This window comes from Trichomycterus rosablanca, chromosome 18 (assembly GCF_030014385.1).
Source record: "Trichomycterus rosablanca isolate fTriRos1 chromosome 18, fTriRos1.hap1, whole genome shotgun sequence".
Taxonomy (NCBI): domain Eukaryota; kingdom Metazoa; phylum Chordata; class Actinopteri; order Siluriformes; family Trichomycteridae; genus Trichomycterus; species Trichomycterus rosablanca.
In genome coordinates, this window is record NC_086005.1 from 3,413,531 (window position 1) to 3,430,199 (window position 16,669).

Sequence of the window (16,669 nt, forward strand, 5' to 3'; positions counted from 1 at the left end):
GTTCTCCCCATGTCCGCGTGGGTTTCCTCCCACAGTCCAAAAACATGCAGTCAGGATAATTGGAGACACTGAATTGCCCTGTAGGTGAATGTGTGTGTGTGTGTGTGTGTGTGTGTGTTTGTATGTGTGCCTGCCCTGCAATGGACTGGCGCCCCGTCCGGGGTGTTACTGTGTGCCTGCGCCCATTGAAAAGCTGGGATAGGCTCCAGCACAATCCCCCCCACAACCCCCCCCCCCCTGACCCTAATTTCATAAGCGGATAAGACAATGAATTAATTAATTAATTAATTAATTATTATTATTACTTAATTTCTTTGATATTTATGTTTTAGAAGGAATATTCCACTAATATTACACTAATTTATGTAAATAAATTATCAGGGACCTAAGAACCATTTCCAGTAAATGCAGCTATGACTGATTTACACCTGGTTTTGGGAGGCGTAATAAAATAGTCACCATACTGGTTGTTTACAGTCTACCAGACCAACAGCAAATTAAACATAAAACACAGAGACGTGCACTTCTACTGTCCAGACTCTCACTTTTCACCAATCCTCTTAGTTGTACATTTAGTTTAATTTTTATGCACGTTATACCCACTTCCGGCTCTGTTTGATTTCTCTTACATTTATATGTTGCATCCTTGGGATTCCCTTCATGTTTCACAAATGCAACATTCAGTGTTGTGAGCTGTTATTAATTTGCGTTCTTATTTATGTTCCTGTGTGTGAGCAGTGACTTTAATTAATTACGTTTTTATTTCTGTCTCTCTCGCCCCCTGTGAAACGTTCTCTTTTATTTTTTTTTTAAACCCGGGGCTAATTGTGAGGGGACGGCCGCTGCACTAGGAGCCAATTATAAGCCGGCGTTCGAGTGGGTGCTCGGATACATAAATAGGCCTCATCGGCGTAATTAGAGGGAGGAATGAAGAGAAAAGGTCGAGCTCTGCTCTGTGCTTTCTCTCCGGCTTTTACCAGCATCTGCTCCATCACGTGGTGGAAGCTGGAATGCAGAGTCTGGACGAATATCTTGCAGCAGCGTGTCGGCAGCGGGCGCCGAATGTCCGGAGAGGCTGGCGAGGTCGTGCCATGTCATCTCAGGCTGTACAATAATGGCTCACACTGAGTCTTTGTACCAACAGCTGTTTGCACTGGTCAGTCTGTTGGAAGTAAAGTGGACAAGAGCCTAGAAAATAGTAGGAGCACTTGCTGAAACAGTGACTAATACTGAACACTACTATTATGTTGGACACGTCAGTGTGGACTGACCATACCTGGCTTTAAAAAAATCTAGATCAGAAGGATGTGGAGAGCCAAAGCCCAGCGTTCTGCCCGTGGTTGTTGGGGTCTGTAAAACCATCGAGAAAAAGATTTAACAAGAGCCTGCAGGAGATCCGGGACTTTAGGTTAGTGCATCAGAATCCTGCAACAGTCTCCAATCAGACAAGTCTGGAGGGGGTGAAGTCTAGAGTTTATGAGTGTTTGAGATTCAGATCATTATTTTGATGGTTTGGACAGAAGTTGGGTTGGCTGCTGTAAATGAGTTAATAAATGTGTGTGTGTGTGTGTGTGTGTGTTCCTGTGTGTTTAGATATGTGTGTATATGTGTGTATGTATTGTATGTAGTTGTTCATGTAGGCCTGTCTGGGTATGGGTGTGTGTGTGTGTGTGTGTGTGTGTAGATATGTGTGAGAGTGGGTAGATGTGTATGTGCGTGTGTGTGTGTGTGGGTTGGTGTGTAAATATGTGTGTGTGTGTGTGTTTATACATGTGAGTGTGTGTGTGTTCGTGTGTGTGTGTGTAGATATGTCTGAGAGTGTTTAGATATGTGTGTATATGTGTGTGAGAGTGTTTAGATATGTGTGTGTGTGTGTGCATGTGTGTATGTAGTTGTTTATGTAGGTCTGTATGTGTGAGTAAGAGTGTGTAGACATGTGTGTGTGTTTATATGTGTGTGTGTGTGTGTGTGTGTTTATACATGTGTGTGTGTAGAAATGAGTAAGAGTGTGTAAATGTGTGTGTGTTTATACATGTGTGTGTGTGTGTGTGTGTAGAGATGGAGCTGCACTTCCTCACCCAGTGTACCAAGTACCACCACATCCGGTCCCAATTCTTCCCTAAATTTAACACAGTCATCCCCAACTTTACCTCCCTCCCAGACCCTGACAAACGGCCCCACCTACTGGGGGAGCACAAAGAGAGCTGCACACTAGCAGCATTCTATACACACACCTGCCACCAGGTGAGGGACAGTGGGTGACCATGTCCCATACACACACACACACACACACACAAACTGATCGTTATTACTAACTTGTTACTGTAAATATTATAATTTTTATTGTTATTATTTTGCACTGTTTTTATTAATATTTTATTCTATTTTATATTTTTGCACATGTAACTGTTCTGTATATATTTGTTCTTTCTTATTGTTATTTTTATTATTTCTCTGTAACTTGCTTTGGCAATACGAATGTCCTTATTTGTCATGCCAATAAAGCTTCTTTTGAGTTTGTATGTGTTTATATGTGTGAGCGTATATGTGTAGATATGAGGAAGAGTGTGTGTAGATATATGTGTGTTTATACGTGTGTGTGTGTGTGAGTGTGTGTGTGTGTATGTGTGGGTATAAAGAGGTGTGTGTGTGTGTGTGTGTGTGTACATGTGTGTATGTGTGTGTAGATATGTGTGTGAGTGTGTTTATAGATGTGTATGTGTGTAGATATGAGTAAGAGTGTGTAGATGTGTGTGTGTGTGTGTGTGTGTGTGTGTGTGTGTGTGTGTGTGTGTGTGTGTGTGTGAGTGTGTGTTCGACCTGGTTCTGTGAATAATCCCCGGCTTGTCTGGTATCTCTGTCCTCGACAGCACCAGATGTGATTGTGACTCAGACGTGGATCAGACACGCTCAGGCATCGTCACTCAGACCAGCTGCACCACGAACACGTGTCACTTAGATCTGGATCAGTTCTGGTGGGTACATGTGGTGCCCCGCTGACGGGGGTAAAGCCCTGGTCTACAGTCAGTGCCAACACATTATCATAACAACAACGATACTGTACGACCTAATGTACGTACAATACACACCGAGAAACTGAGGTCATAAAAGGTTCACATCTACATTTACATACAATATCTGACAAACACTGTATAATGTTATGTAAGTATATGTGTATAGAGAAGTGTTTTGTATACGTGTGGGTGTTAAGAAGTGTGTGTGTGTGTGTGTGTGTGTGTGTGTGTGCAGGCAGGCCAGTCTAGCATCTGCAGATTTGTATTTATTGTTTTAACTCAGAGAGGACAGGAGCATTTCTGGACGTTGTTGTCGAATGGTTTCCACTGTGCACTGTCCATTTCTGGACATCAGTTAGTCATGGTTTGCTTTTGTGCTCACAGAAGCACAAGTTCTGACTGAAACAACGCAGTAACTGACCTGATACATGAATGACCTTTACTTCATATAAACGTCCACATAAAGTTCCATTTACATCGTTTATTAGTGCTAATTTTACCTGAACAGGGTTGGCGGCTTTTTCTGCACCAACCTCAAAAAATTACTTGATTAATTTAGCCGAGGGTCAGACGTTGTAATGTAACTCATTTACTTTAAAGCCCAATCTCAGGCTGAAATGATGGCCGGTGTCATTTCCGCTGGACCCAAGGACACACGCCGATTAAAACGGGAATTTGTAATTACGACCAGAAAGCACAGGAGGAAAAAACAGAGTGAAAATACACAGAACTATTTTTCTGAATTATTTTCCTTACTGTTCATACCCTGTCTGTAGAGACGCAGACGATTCTCCTGCATGCACAGACGGAAAAAAAAAAACAAGAGCTAGAAGAACACTTGATACCTGAGGGGCTTCGGCAAGTCTGATTCACCTCTGCTAGCTTTCTGTCTCAGAGCACTTTTCACTACGGAAAACAACAGGATAAAAAAAAACGCCCGACGAGATATAAGGAAGAAATAAGGATGAAAATGTGAATCTAAATAAAGAGACAGAGGTGTAGGTTGGACGCTGAACTCTGGGGAGAAGAAAGGAAAGTCTGAAAGCAAATAAAAGTCTGAAAGCGTTTCTACTTTCTTTTCAATCTGCAAGTGAGTCATGAACTACCTTGGAAAAAAATATATAGCTTCATAAATCACTTAAGCACTTCTACAAATTGAGCGATTATTTTCAGCAGGCAAAGCAAAACGGCAGAACAGGGAGCCTTGAGAGATGGCCGCTTTCTCCGAGGCGTTATGCTCGGCGCCCGAGATCCGTCACAGGCTGGATGAACAAGCCGTGATTTTTCCCTCCGTCTCTTTTCTTTAGAAAATGGCCTGTATGATTGGATAGAAAAACTCATCTAGGCTGGTAAAATGTCGCGTGGTGGCGGGTCAGCCTCAGCCACAAGCAATCTCCGAGAGCGCGTCCAGGTTATCAGCCCGAGTGCCGCGGCTCATCTCAGAAATAACCAAAGTCATCAAGCGACCCCAACACCGATCCTAAAGAAAAGCTCCACTCCTTAATCAGGTGGCCACGAAAAAAACGGCTGCCGGGACAAATGACAATTCAGACAGAGAGATACTTACAGAACCCGTCATGAGCTCTGAGGGCGCGTCTGGATGAGCATGCAGTCACGGTCTGAAGTATGTGGACACCCCTCCTAACTTCTAAGTTTAGGTTCATACAGACTTGGTGTGGAGGGAACTCCAGTGGCCTGACTGTAAGCTAGGCCTTCTCATCCAACACTCGAGCCTATGGATACTTTTATTTTTATTTATTTATTTATTCATTTATTTTGACAGAATAGACACAAATTCCCACAGACACACCCTAAAATTCTATGGAAAGCCTTCCCAAAAATCTAAAGTCCGGTCTGCAGTCAGGCCAGTCTGACATACAATTATTTATTTATTTGTTTGTTTGTTTGTTTATTTGTTTGTTTGTTTAAGAGAAATAAAATAAGAAAAGTAAACAAACATTAAAGAACATCACCATGAACTACAAAACACACAGTGTTTCATAGTATTTATTTATTCACTTGTTTGTTTATTATTTATTTATTTGTTTATTATTTATTTATTTACAAGAAATTACATGAGAAAAGTAAACAAACCATAGATAACAACACCATAAACTACCAAATAAAACCATATTTTGTAGCATTTATTTATTTATTCATTCATTTGTTATTTATTTATTTATTTATTTATTATTTAAGAGAAGTTTCATAGTATTTATTTATTCATTCATTTGTTATTTATTTATTTATTTATTTATTTATTTATTAATTAAGAGAAGTTTCATAGTATGTATTTATTCATTCATTTGTTATTTATTTATTTATTAATTAAGAGAAGTTTCATAGTATTTATTTATTCATTTATTTATTTATTTCATTTGTTATTTAGAAGAAATGAGATGAGAAAAGTAAGCAAACCGTGGAGAACACCATGAACTAATTATTTATTTATCTATCTGTCTGTCTGTCTGTCTGTCTGTCTGTCTGTCTGTCTGTCTGTCTGTCTGTCTGTCTGTCTATCTATCTATCTATCTATCTATCTATCTATCTATTCATTCATTCATTCATTCATTCATTTATTTATGTTTTCATGCTTGTGTGGCGATATCCATCACAGGAACATGTTGCTTTTTAATGCGGTGCCATCAAGGAATTAATGGTCATGAACTATTGTTATAAGTGTTGGAATTCAGTCTTCATGAACAGAGATTTCTATGGATTTCTTAAATCTTTTGATGACATTTTGCACTGTAGATGGCACAATTAACATATTTTGATTGCATGAAGAATGTTTTAAAATGTTTCTAAACCTTGATAAGTTACTAATGCATGTCTTTTAACTGAGCAACATTTAGAAACTTTCCTAGTATTAAATTTAGCCTTTTTATTTTTATTTTTTAAGTAAAGCTTCACCTTTTGAACTCATTTGTCAGTCACAATCCCTGCAGCTGGATCTACAGCCTTGCTGGTTAGTATCAGTTATTCATGCCATCCTTTTCCGGAGTTGTTTTTTTGTCTTGCATTATGTTTGCTTGATAGCAGGTCTGAGTCTTCAAGTAGCATCAAATCACAGTGATTTAAAAAATTGGAGCATCGTCCACCACAAAAACTGTCCTCCCCGACGTTCTTTGTTCTTCCTGATGGAGAGTGTTGATATTCGCTAACTTAAAAGCCTGAGAGGGCTTTCAGACTGTCGGAAGAGAGAGCTGGACTTGTTTTGGTGCTCATTGTCCCTCACTCCAGGAACCCCTATTAGAAAGGCAAATTGTTTTATAGATGCTAAAGGAAGCATCGCGATGGTAAAAGGATGCTAAAAGTTTTCTGTTCTAATATTATTAGCAGTGAGAATGTAAACATGTTTATATAACTGGTTTACAGACAGGTGACGAATGATTGCTGTCATTCTGGCTCTCACATATGATCACTCAGGATAAATGATCATTTTGGAGGTAGCCACTATGTCCCATGCTGTTGGCTTGAGGCTTATGTCACTGTTCTTGCTGGATATTCCTGCTGGAGAAGATGGTCATAGTCCCGAGGTGGTTCTGAGTGTACCTTTTTACCCACCTAAGGCTGAATCCATACTGTGGGCTTGAGGCTGCCATGCCACTGTTCTTGCTGGAGACGATGGTCATAATCACCCCCAACTGCCCGCTGCTTTCACATCATCATCATCACATGAAAATCTTCATCCCCTTAAAGCTTCTTTGAGTGTCCAAAAAGGTGGAAATCAGATGGTGCTAAATCTGGACTATAAGCTCTCTCTGTTAGTTGACCCGTTGTAGTCCAAAACAAATTGCAAACTCTTGGAGCTGCAGCAGCGCCAATCTGCGCTAATTGTCAGCACCTCTATTTGCGCTCTATTTAAGAAATCCTTATGCGCGCGATCAGGGCTGAGACATATTCAGTCGGTACGGTAGTTGACCTGTGTGCGTTCCTCCTTACTTACAGAAGCTTAGCGCTCCAAAGATACAAACGCCTTTAGCGTTCGCGTCCATATTCCGGAAGCCCTTTTCCTACGCCAGCTGAGTCGACTCTGAGTTTAGAGTCATTTACCCAATTGATTCAGAGTCGATACCGTAATCGACTCCCTTTTTTTTTTTTCTTTTCTTAGTTTAAAGGAGCATTGGGGCCACGGTTGTGTGTCTGAAGTCTGGTGGACCGAGTAGCTGGGTGACTGGCCATGGTCGTCCCACCTAGCACTCTCTTCTAATTACCCATAGTACATTTTTGTTTATAACGGTGAGAGGTTCCTGGTGTTACCCTCTCATCCGCTTTATTGTTTTACTTTTGTTTTCCCAAGCACTTTCCTTCCACTTCTCCTGCAATTGGGTCCAGCCCCCTTACTGGTGAGCTTCTTCCCGATCAGGCTCACCAGTGCCCTGTTACACTCTCAGTCTCTCAGACATGACCGATTACTACTCCTCCCACCCTCACCGCTTCCAACCAAAATATAAGTGCTGAAACTTTTTGAAGATCCTTCATAGTATCAGTGTTATTAAATTATTTGACTATTCACTAACAAGACACAAACCTCGACCCATCCTTTTTGTGAACAGTTTTATTTCTTAGTATTTTTGGTCTTTTTTTTATTGTGTTTGTTCATATAGAAGTTTTTATACAGAAGCACATTCTTCCTCTGCAGCTTTCACCTCCACCTCCAGCACCAGCATGCTGTCAGGAGTCTGATCATCTTGATCACCTCTCCCCACATCCCACCATATTAAGTCCTGCATTATTAAAAGCCACTGAATGGATTTCTCCTTCTATCACCACGGGCCCAGATTGGATATCCGCTCCGTCTGTTCTACAAAGTAATTTTCACAATAAAACCTTTATGGCCGCACACGATAATCTCAGATGAAAATTGGATAATCTTATTTGCAGACAGGTTCATTTACTAAACAACCGCGGAGGCAATGAGACGAAAAGAAATAATCCACGTTAAAACCTTACCGGCTCTGCGTGGTCCTAAATACACATAAAGAAATAAATAATTCATACCTTTTAATGGCTGATTTATCCTATCCGAGGCGGGTCTGGCGCCACCCGGAACCAGGGGGCACGGGGAAGGAATTAAACCCTGGACGGGCAGGAATTTATCACATGGCAAAACAGCTATACACATACATTTACTCTTTTGCAACTAGAGACTATTCCTAGTAAACACCGTACATCACGTCACTGTAAACAACAATTCAGAGTGTAAATCATACGTCAACAACGTCCAGAAACGTCTGTAGCCTAATGCCGTGAGAATATGCATTGTGGTCTGATAAGGGGGGAGTCGGGCATGGTGCTGGTGGGTAGGGAGACAGGTCTGCACTGCAGGCAGTGTGCAGTGTTGTTGTGACACTAAAACCTTGTATTGTAGACAATTGGTGTGTTTAGTCCATAAATGTTGACTAAATGCTGTTAAAACCTAATGTCCCTGTTTTTTTGGAACATGTTGTTGACACTACAATTATAATATTAGGGTTTATTAGCCAGAATATTTATCTTTTTATGCAGTTTACCCCCTTTTCCTCACAATTTACCCTAGCCAATCCACTTCTGGGGACCCCAATGGCATCCAAGGAGGGTGTATATATTTGCCTGACACACTTTCCCTCCGATGGTTGCGCAGTCCACCAATCCCTTCTTATTCACCCATACTTCAATGGATTTGCACGTGAGGTTGGCTTCGTGTATGAAGAGCCACGCCCAATCTTTGCACCCCTCCACTTTCTGTACAGGCACCCTAGGCAACCAAGGTCCCTACACAGCGGTGATAACCCCACCACCTATTCCGGTCTTTTCCAATACTGCAGACTGAAGGCCAATTAAGCCCGCTAGAGGGCGCCCAGACGACCGGTAGCAGAGCTGAGATTCGAACCCAGGAGCTCAGAACCTAGTCAACGTTATGAGTTAACATTTATCTAATTAACCTAGTTATGAAACTAATCTTGTTTTCTGACAGATTTTGTAGCATCTCGGGGCGTTGATGCTCGGGGCGTTGATGCTCGGGGCGTTGATGCTCGGGGCGTTGATGCTGGGCGCCCTCTAGCGGGGCAGTTGTAGTCTAGTGGTTAAGGTACTGGACTAGTAAATAAAAGGTCGCTGGTTCAAGCCCCACCACTGCTAGGTTGTCGCTGCTGGGCCCTTGAGCAAGGCCCTTAACCCTCAACTGCTTGGACAATATGCTGTCACAGTACTTCAAGTCGCTTTGGATAAAAGCGTCCACTAAATGCTGAAAATGTAAATGTAAATGTTGACTGGTTACCGTCACATCGATGGTAGTTTTCAACAATGATTTATTATACACGTGACCGACATGATCCTGCTCGCACCGTTAGCTGATCTCAGATAATGCACCAGCTGTCTCAACCCGCCAGACATGCAGTGATTGATGGGTAAACTTGATGAAGCGTTACTCACTGCTCCCTATGCAGTCCGAAGTTTCCTCCAACTGAACACTTTCACTCCCTGTGGTTTGGAATCCCACTTGAAATGTCTGAATTCCCAGTGTAGTGTAGTCCAATTCACCAGGACCTACTGGATTGATTGGTTATAGTGTCTGTTTGAAGAACATCATCCTTGGAGAGGAAGTGATGAAGGTGCTACAAAGATTTCCATGAGGATCTCGGATTGGTGGAAAGACCGTTAGCATCTCAGGTATGCTGATGACCTGGTATTACTGGTCACGTCACCAGAAGATCTACAGGAACTGACGTGTCACATCGAGAAGATGATGAAGGAACATAACACGCTCATAAACGCAGCAAGAACTAAAGTAATGACAAACTCTGAAGAAGGTCTGGAGATGGTGGTGGTGTCAAGCATCAAATACTGCAGAATATGCTGGTGAAAGGGAAGAATGGCACTGGGCATGGTGGTGGTGATCAAATGTAGAAGAATATGGAAAACAAGTCAGTCAGCACCATCACCAAGCTATGATTGATGGATGTATTGGGCTGACCAGTAGTCACGTATAGATTTGAAGTCTGGACACTGAAGAAAGTGGAAGAGAGACACATTCAGGTTGTTGAGAACAAGTGCTTAAGAAAAAGGCTGAAAATCTTATGAGGAGGACGATGACCACTGGGCGCGTGGACTACTGGACCACACTAAGTCCCGTAAGTTACGTTACTTTGGGTGTGTGAGGGAGGCGCCTACATGACAACACTGAAGGACTTGTGGAAAGACGAGGTAGACCAAGAACACGCTGGATTGACAGCATCTCAACATTAATTGCTTTATCAGTGTCTGGTCTGCTGGAAATCTGACCCATCTGTTCAGCCAACCATCACAAAGGACATACAGAAGATTTCTTTCATTTCTGCGTTTGACCTGAAGTTACCTCCAATTTTATAAACTTTCAAGGAACATAAAACATGACTTAGATTGATTTTGACTCAAATCCAGGCTGTAAAAATTTCCTTTCGCTTTCAGCAAAGTGTTCAAGGTTAAATCAGCCAAGGACGAGGATTACAGGGCCCGTCAGAAGACCAATATAGTCGAGATGAACCAGCAGCTAAGTGTAAAAGAGAGAAAGAGTCGAATAAACTCAGGAAGTTTGGATTTCTCCTCATGTTGCAATAATGAACTTATTCTCGAACTTATTTAACATCATTAACTAACGTTGTTGTTGTTGGTCCAAAACAAGACCCTCAAACCCCTCGATGGCTTGGATCGCATTGGGTAAAAACTGGGAGTCGCTTTAAATAAAAGCTGCTAAGTGCCGTAAACGGAAATGTTTACAGTCGTACTGCAATAAACTGTGTTCTGTAATAAATTTTCACATAAAAATGTTCAGCACAAACGTACAGTCCCATTCAGGTCTGTAAGCAAGATGTTGAGATGTCTGTCTGTCCTCCATGAAGCTGTTTTTATTTATTTATTTATTTGTATTTATATTTTTTTGCAAATTGGTTCATCTTTAATTTTCTAATTAATGACTGAATGAACTTTATTTATTGTTTTTTTTTTTGGGGGGGGGGGGGGGGGGGGGGGGGGGATTTGGTACATCTGGTTTCTTCAAGCGCACAAACTCAAAGTTGTTGAAATGCACGCGTGCTCATGTAGAGACGGTCCCGGTGGAGCAGATTGTGGACAGATTGTTGAAGTAGCAAAAACAGGATTACCAGGTAGAACGAGTCTCTTTAAAAACATGATCATTTATTTTATATATTGTGTTTGTGTTTATGTGTATATGTATGCTTATTATATATATATATATACTAATCGGATATATAGTAACATTATGACCACCTTCCTATTGTTGTGTTGGTCCCCCTTTTGCTGCCAAAACAGCCCTGACCCGTTAAGGCATGGACTCCTCTAGACCCTGAAGGTGTGCTGTGGTATCTGCCACCAAGATGTCAGCAGCAGATCCTTTAACTCCTGTAAGTTGTGAGGTGGGGCCTCCATGGATCGGATTTGTTTGTCCAGCACATCCCACAGATGCTCGATTGAATTTGATTGGAGATCTGGGGAATTTGGAGGCCAAGTCAACACCTCAAACTGGTTGTTGTCCATTCCAGCATCATCCTGCTGAAAGCGGCCACAGCCATCAGGGAATACCGTCTCCATGAAAGAGTGAACATGGTCTGTAACAATGCTTAGGTAGGTGATACGTGTCAAAGTAACATCCACATGGATGGCAGGACACAAGGTTTCCCAGCAGAACGTTTCCCAAAGCATCACACTGCCTACGCCCATTTGCCTTTTTTCCCATAGTGCATCTTGGTGCCATGTGTTCCCCAGGTAAGCGACGCACACGCACCCGGCCATCCACGTGATGTAAAAGGAAACGTGATTCATCAGACCAGGCCGCCTTCTTCCATTGCTCCGTGGTCCCTGCCGGGGAGCCGTGCTTACAGGAATTGCTTCCGACTCTAAGACAGTACGTAAAACGCCGCGATAAACGTCGCAACTGACGACAAGGTGACAATAGAGAGTGCAAACACAACATAAAGTGCAACGACAAGGCCAGTTCAGCCAACAGATGGTAATAACACAGTGGACAGGACATCGAAGTGTAGCTGACTGTTCTGTCATTGAACAGTGTAAAACAATAGACGATGTGGTAAAGAGTGACGTGTAAAAGTGTGTGTGTGTGTGTGTGTGTGTGTGTGTTAAATGTAAATAATCAGTGAAAAAAGGCTGTTAGTATGCAGACAGCCTCTATACAACATTGCTCCCGGCACCAGACACTTTATTATTCTAATAGACACTTTATTTAGTATTTGCTAGATTTTGTAGCTTAAGTGTTTTATATATATATATAATTTACCTTAATTAAGCATAAGCGATTAAGTGTAGTTTGTGTTTACCTTTTAATTATATAATTGACCTTATTTAAGCATCTACAGCAGGGGTGTCAAACATATTTTCACGGAGGGCCACATCTGCATTTTGGTGGCCCTCAAAGGACCGATTGTGATTTTATCAGCTCCACTTACCATATAAAAGTACTTTGTAGTTCTACAATTACTGACTGTAGTCCATCTGTTTCTCTACATATGTTTTTAATCCCCACAGGACCACCACAGAGCAGGTATTATTTAGGTGGTGGATCATTCTCAGCACTGCAGTGACACTGACATGGTGGTGGTGTGTTAGTGTGTGTTGTGCTGGTATGAGTGGATCAGACACAGCAGATCTGCTGGAGTTTTTAAACATTGTGTCCACTCACTGTCCACTCTATTAGACACTCCTACCTAGTTGGTCTACCAGATGTAGAGTCAGAGACGATCGCTCATCTATTGCTGCTGTTTGAGTTGATCATCTTCTAGACCTTCATCAGTGGTCACAGGACGCTGCCCATGGTGCGCTGTTGTCTGGATATTTTTGGTTGGTGGACTATTCTCAGTCCAGCAGTGACAGTGAGGTGTTTAAAAATTCCAGCAGCGCTGCTGTGTCTGATCCACTCATACCAGCACAACACACACTAACACACCACCACCATGTCAGTGTCACTGCAGTGCTGAGAATGATCCACCACCCAAATAATACCTGCTCTGTGGTGGTCTTGTGGGGGTCCTGACCATTGAAGAACAGCATGAAGGGGGCTAAAAAAGCATGCAGAGAAACAGATGGACTACAGTCAGTAATTGTAGAACTACAAAGTGCTTCTATATGGTAAGTGGAGCTGATAAAATGGACAGTGAGTGTAGAAACAAGGAGGTGGTTTTAATGTTATGGCTGATCAGTGTATACGTATATACATTCATATCATTTACATCTTTCGTTGCATTTCCTCCTTCTGCTTCAGTTTTCTCTTCTTGTACATTTCGGGATTATGTGTAAATATTTCTCAACCTCATTCGTTGGAAAACCGCCTCAGTTAAACACTGATGTGGAATCACTGAGATAAGATCACTTTGCTGGTTACAAAATCGGCATGCACTGTGGGAGATGCAGTTTATGTACGATTTTACAGTCTATTTTAGGACAATCATACATCTTTTAAGCTCTCGAGGGCCACATAAATGACGTGGCGGGTCGGATTTGGCTCGCGGGCCTTGAGTTTGACACGTGATCTACAGGCTTCCCTGGAGCTTTCCTGCTATAAGGAAACACAAACCCACCAGCCAATCGGAAACAAGAATGTTTTAAACGTCCTAAAATAGGATTTAAGGAGGACCGGAACTCCGACTCCTGTAAAACGATTTCTCTTGTTATCTGAACTACAGCAGAATATTTAATACAGAACTCGTTTCATGCCGAAATCACTGTGAGGGGGAGGAAATGCCCTTCCCTGCTCTGCACCACAGAGTGACACTAAAACAGGGTCAAAAAAAAAGAGAGAAAGAAAGAAATATGTACACTGACTGGATCTCTGCTGCCATCATGTGGGATTCACAACACGCCCGGTTATATTTATTTAAGCTTTCAGGAACATTTTATTATTAAATTCTACTTGTTGCATCTTCATATCTGTGCTAAACAGCCTGCTGCTTTAGTAGGTAATGTTGTTCTACAGATCCTAGGTTTGATCATGAACCTGTTCTCCATGTGTGTGTCTGGTTTCCTCCCAGTAATCAAAAATGTATCAGTAGGAGGTTTGGCTGCCTTAAATGATCATTACAAATGAATTTCAGTGTTCTTATATGCTTCATATCCAGCAGTATAGCGTGATAACAGAATAATAATAATAATAAAGAAATTGTTGTCTTGTTTATGTTCTATTTCGTGTTTATTTATATTTCATACCCTCAGTTATCATTTTGAATGTTTGTTTAGGTGTATTTTATTGTGGATTTGTTTATTTCAATTAAATTTCTTTTATTTTTTTATAAAAGTAATTTGTACATTGACTGGAAGTGACGGAGATGAAGATGCTATGATTGTTGCTGGGAGTAACGATGATGGACAAGATTAGGAAGGGGTTCATTAGAGGAACAGCACAGGTAGAGCGGTTGAAGATGGTCTGAGCATGTGCAGAAGAGGGATGAGAGTTTTTTTGGGAGAAGGGTGCTGAGGGTGATTTTTGGATGCGGTGAGGGAGAACATTCAGGTGGAGGATGTTCAGGACAGTAAGATGGAGTTGAATGATCTTGACCTTCCCTTAATCCATCCATCCTTGCCTGTATGTTTGTCTGTCTGTCTCTTCTTTTTTTTCTTGTCTGTTTGTCCTTCCCTGTCTTCCTGTCTTTCCTTTCTTGTCTGTCTGTCCTTATTTCTCTGTCCTTCCTTTCTTCCTTGTCTGTCTGTCCATCCTTTATTGTCTGTCTTTCCTTCCTTCTTTATCTGTCTGTCCTTCCTTGTCTGTCTGTCCTTCATTCCCCCCTTGTCTGTCTGTCCTTCCTTCTTTGTCCTTGTCTGTCTGTCTTTTCTTCCTTCCTTGTCTGTCTGTCTGTCCTTCCTTTCTTGTCTGTCCTTCCTTCCTTGTCTGTCCTTCCTTCCCTGTCTGTCCTTCCTTCCTTGTTTGTTTGTCTGTCTGTCCTTCCTTCCTTGTCTGTCTGTCTGTCCTTCCTTTCTTGTCTGTCCTTCCTTTCTTCCACCCCTCTTTCTGTCCTTCCTTCCTTTTTCCTACCTACTTACTTTAATCCTTTCTTCCTTGTCTGTCTGTCCTTCCTTCTCTGTCTGTCCTTTTCTTCATTCCTTCAATCAGTTTTTACATTGCTTATTCTGATCAAAATCCCAGTGCATCCAAAGCCCATATAGGGAGGAGCATTAAGTGTGAGGCACGCTGAACTACAGGAAGTCATGACAGTCTTTTATTAACTTATTTACACCTGGGGGGGATTCAGAGCAGCCAATTCACCTACCAGCATGTAATTAGGAGGTGTGAAGAAACTGCAGTACCAGAAAGAACCCCAAACAGTAGGCATACCAGATATCAAAGAACTCCGACTCTACCCGCTCTGCCGCCGTGCCTCCATCATCAACATCACATCTAAAAAATGAAGAAAAATGAGCGATGCAGAAATCATTAAGGTTAGCACTAAAGCTAATTTGGATATTAATAGACTTCCCTGGGCTCCAGGGAACAGTGCTCCGGGGCGACACAAACGAGAGCGTGAATAAACGAGCCCGTACCTATACGGATCGATGCAGAGATTAGAGGAAGAGCAGAAGGTTGAGTTTGTGACATTTGCTTAGCTGGTAAAGTTTCTGCAATAAACAGGAGAACTGAACACACCTGCTGAACAAAATCCATCACCTGAGGAGATCCTTATTGATTTTTTACTATCGGAGCAGAAATGATGGATTTACTGGAGTATGCGCAGCCAGTTAGCATCTAATGACTGCGAGTGTGTGATAGATCATCACCTGATAAAATAGTGAACGAAACCACACGGGGTTAAAACAAGAAAAGAAGAAAAACTGTCGGTGTTAAAAAGGCAACACTGACAGGTTTACTGATCTACTGAAGTACTGGCTGCACTTTTATTTTCTGGGTTGTCTGATGTGTGGAGGAACGGCCAGTGAAGTGTCCTGAAGAGCACAATAATGTCTGTTATTTTCATCCAACACAACACTTCAGAGGTGCTATGTTTTCTTACTTCTATTGTGACCCCTTTCCAGCAGTAATACTAGTTGTAACCCAAACTTTAGGTGTAATCTTAGCAGGATTCCTGTAACCCTAACATTAGATAAACTATAACTGTAACCCCAACACTTTTCTTTACATTAGGCAGCTTAATCAAGTGAATCACATTAAGAGTTTTGTCCTTCTGCATTGTCATGTTGGCCAGCAGAGGGGGCACGGAGGCACAGATGATTGATGTGTCAGTTCTTCTTTATTGACAATCACCTGCACCTCTTGAGTGCTAATTTGTTCCAGGTGGAAGTTATATATATCATGGTTTCTCCCTGTCAGACTTGCCAGCTCCTTAGTTGGCCTGGTTTTCCCTTTGCATGAAATACCAGCATTCTTTAGCTTTCTGGAAACTCACACTGGTGTCACAGCTTTTTGGGCCTCATGGCTGACCCGCCCTTGGAGAGCAGATTGCCCACAGTCAGTGTGACATCCCATTTCCAGATTAGACCCTGCCTGTAAAACCACGTCAGCACAGGGTGCGTCCTAGCAGGTTCCCTATTTTTCCTTTTTTTTAAGAACTGAGTTGTCCATCCATCCAGTTGTCAGTTCTGTGCTACGCTTGTTCTATCCACGTTCTCCTTTGAATGTGCACTTGTCAGTGTACTCTCAGTGCCGGTCCCAAGCT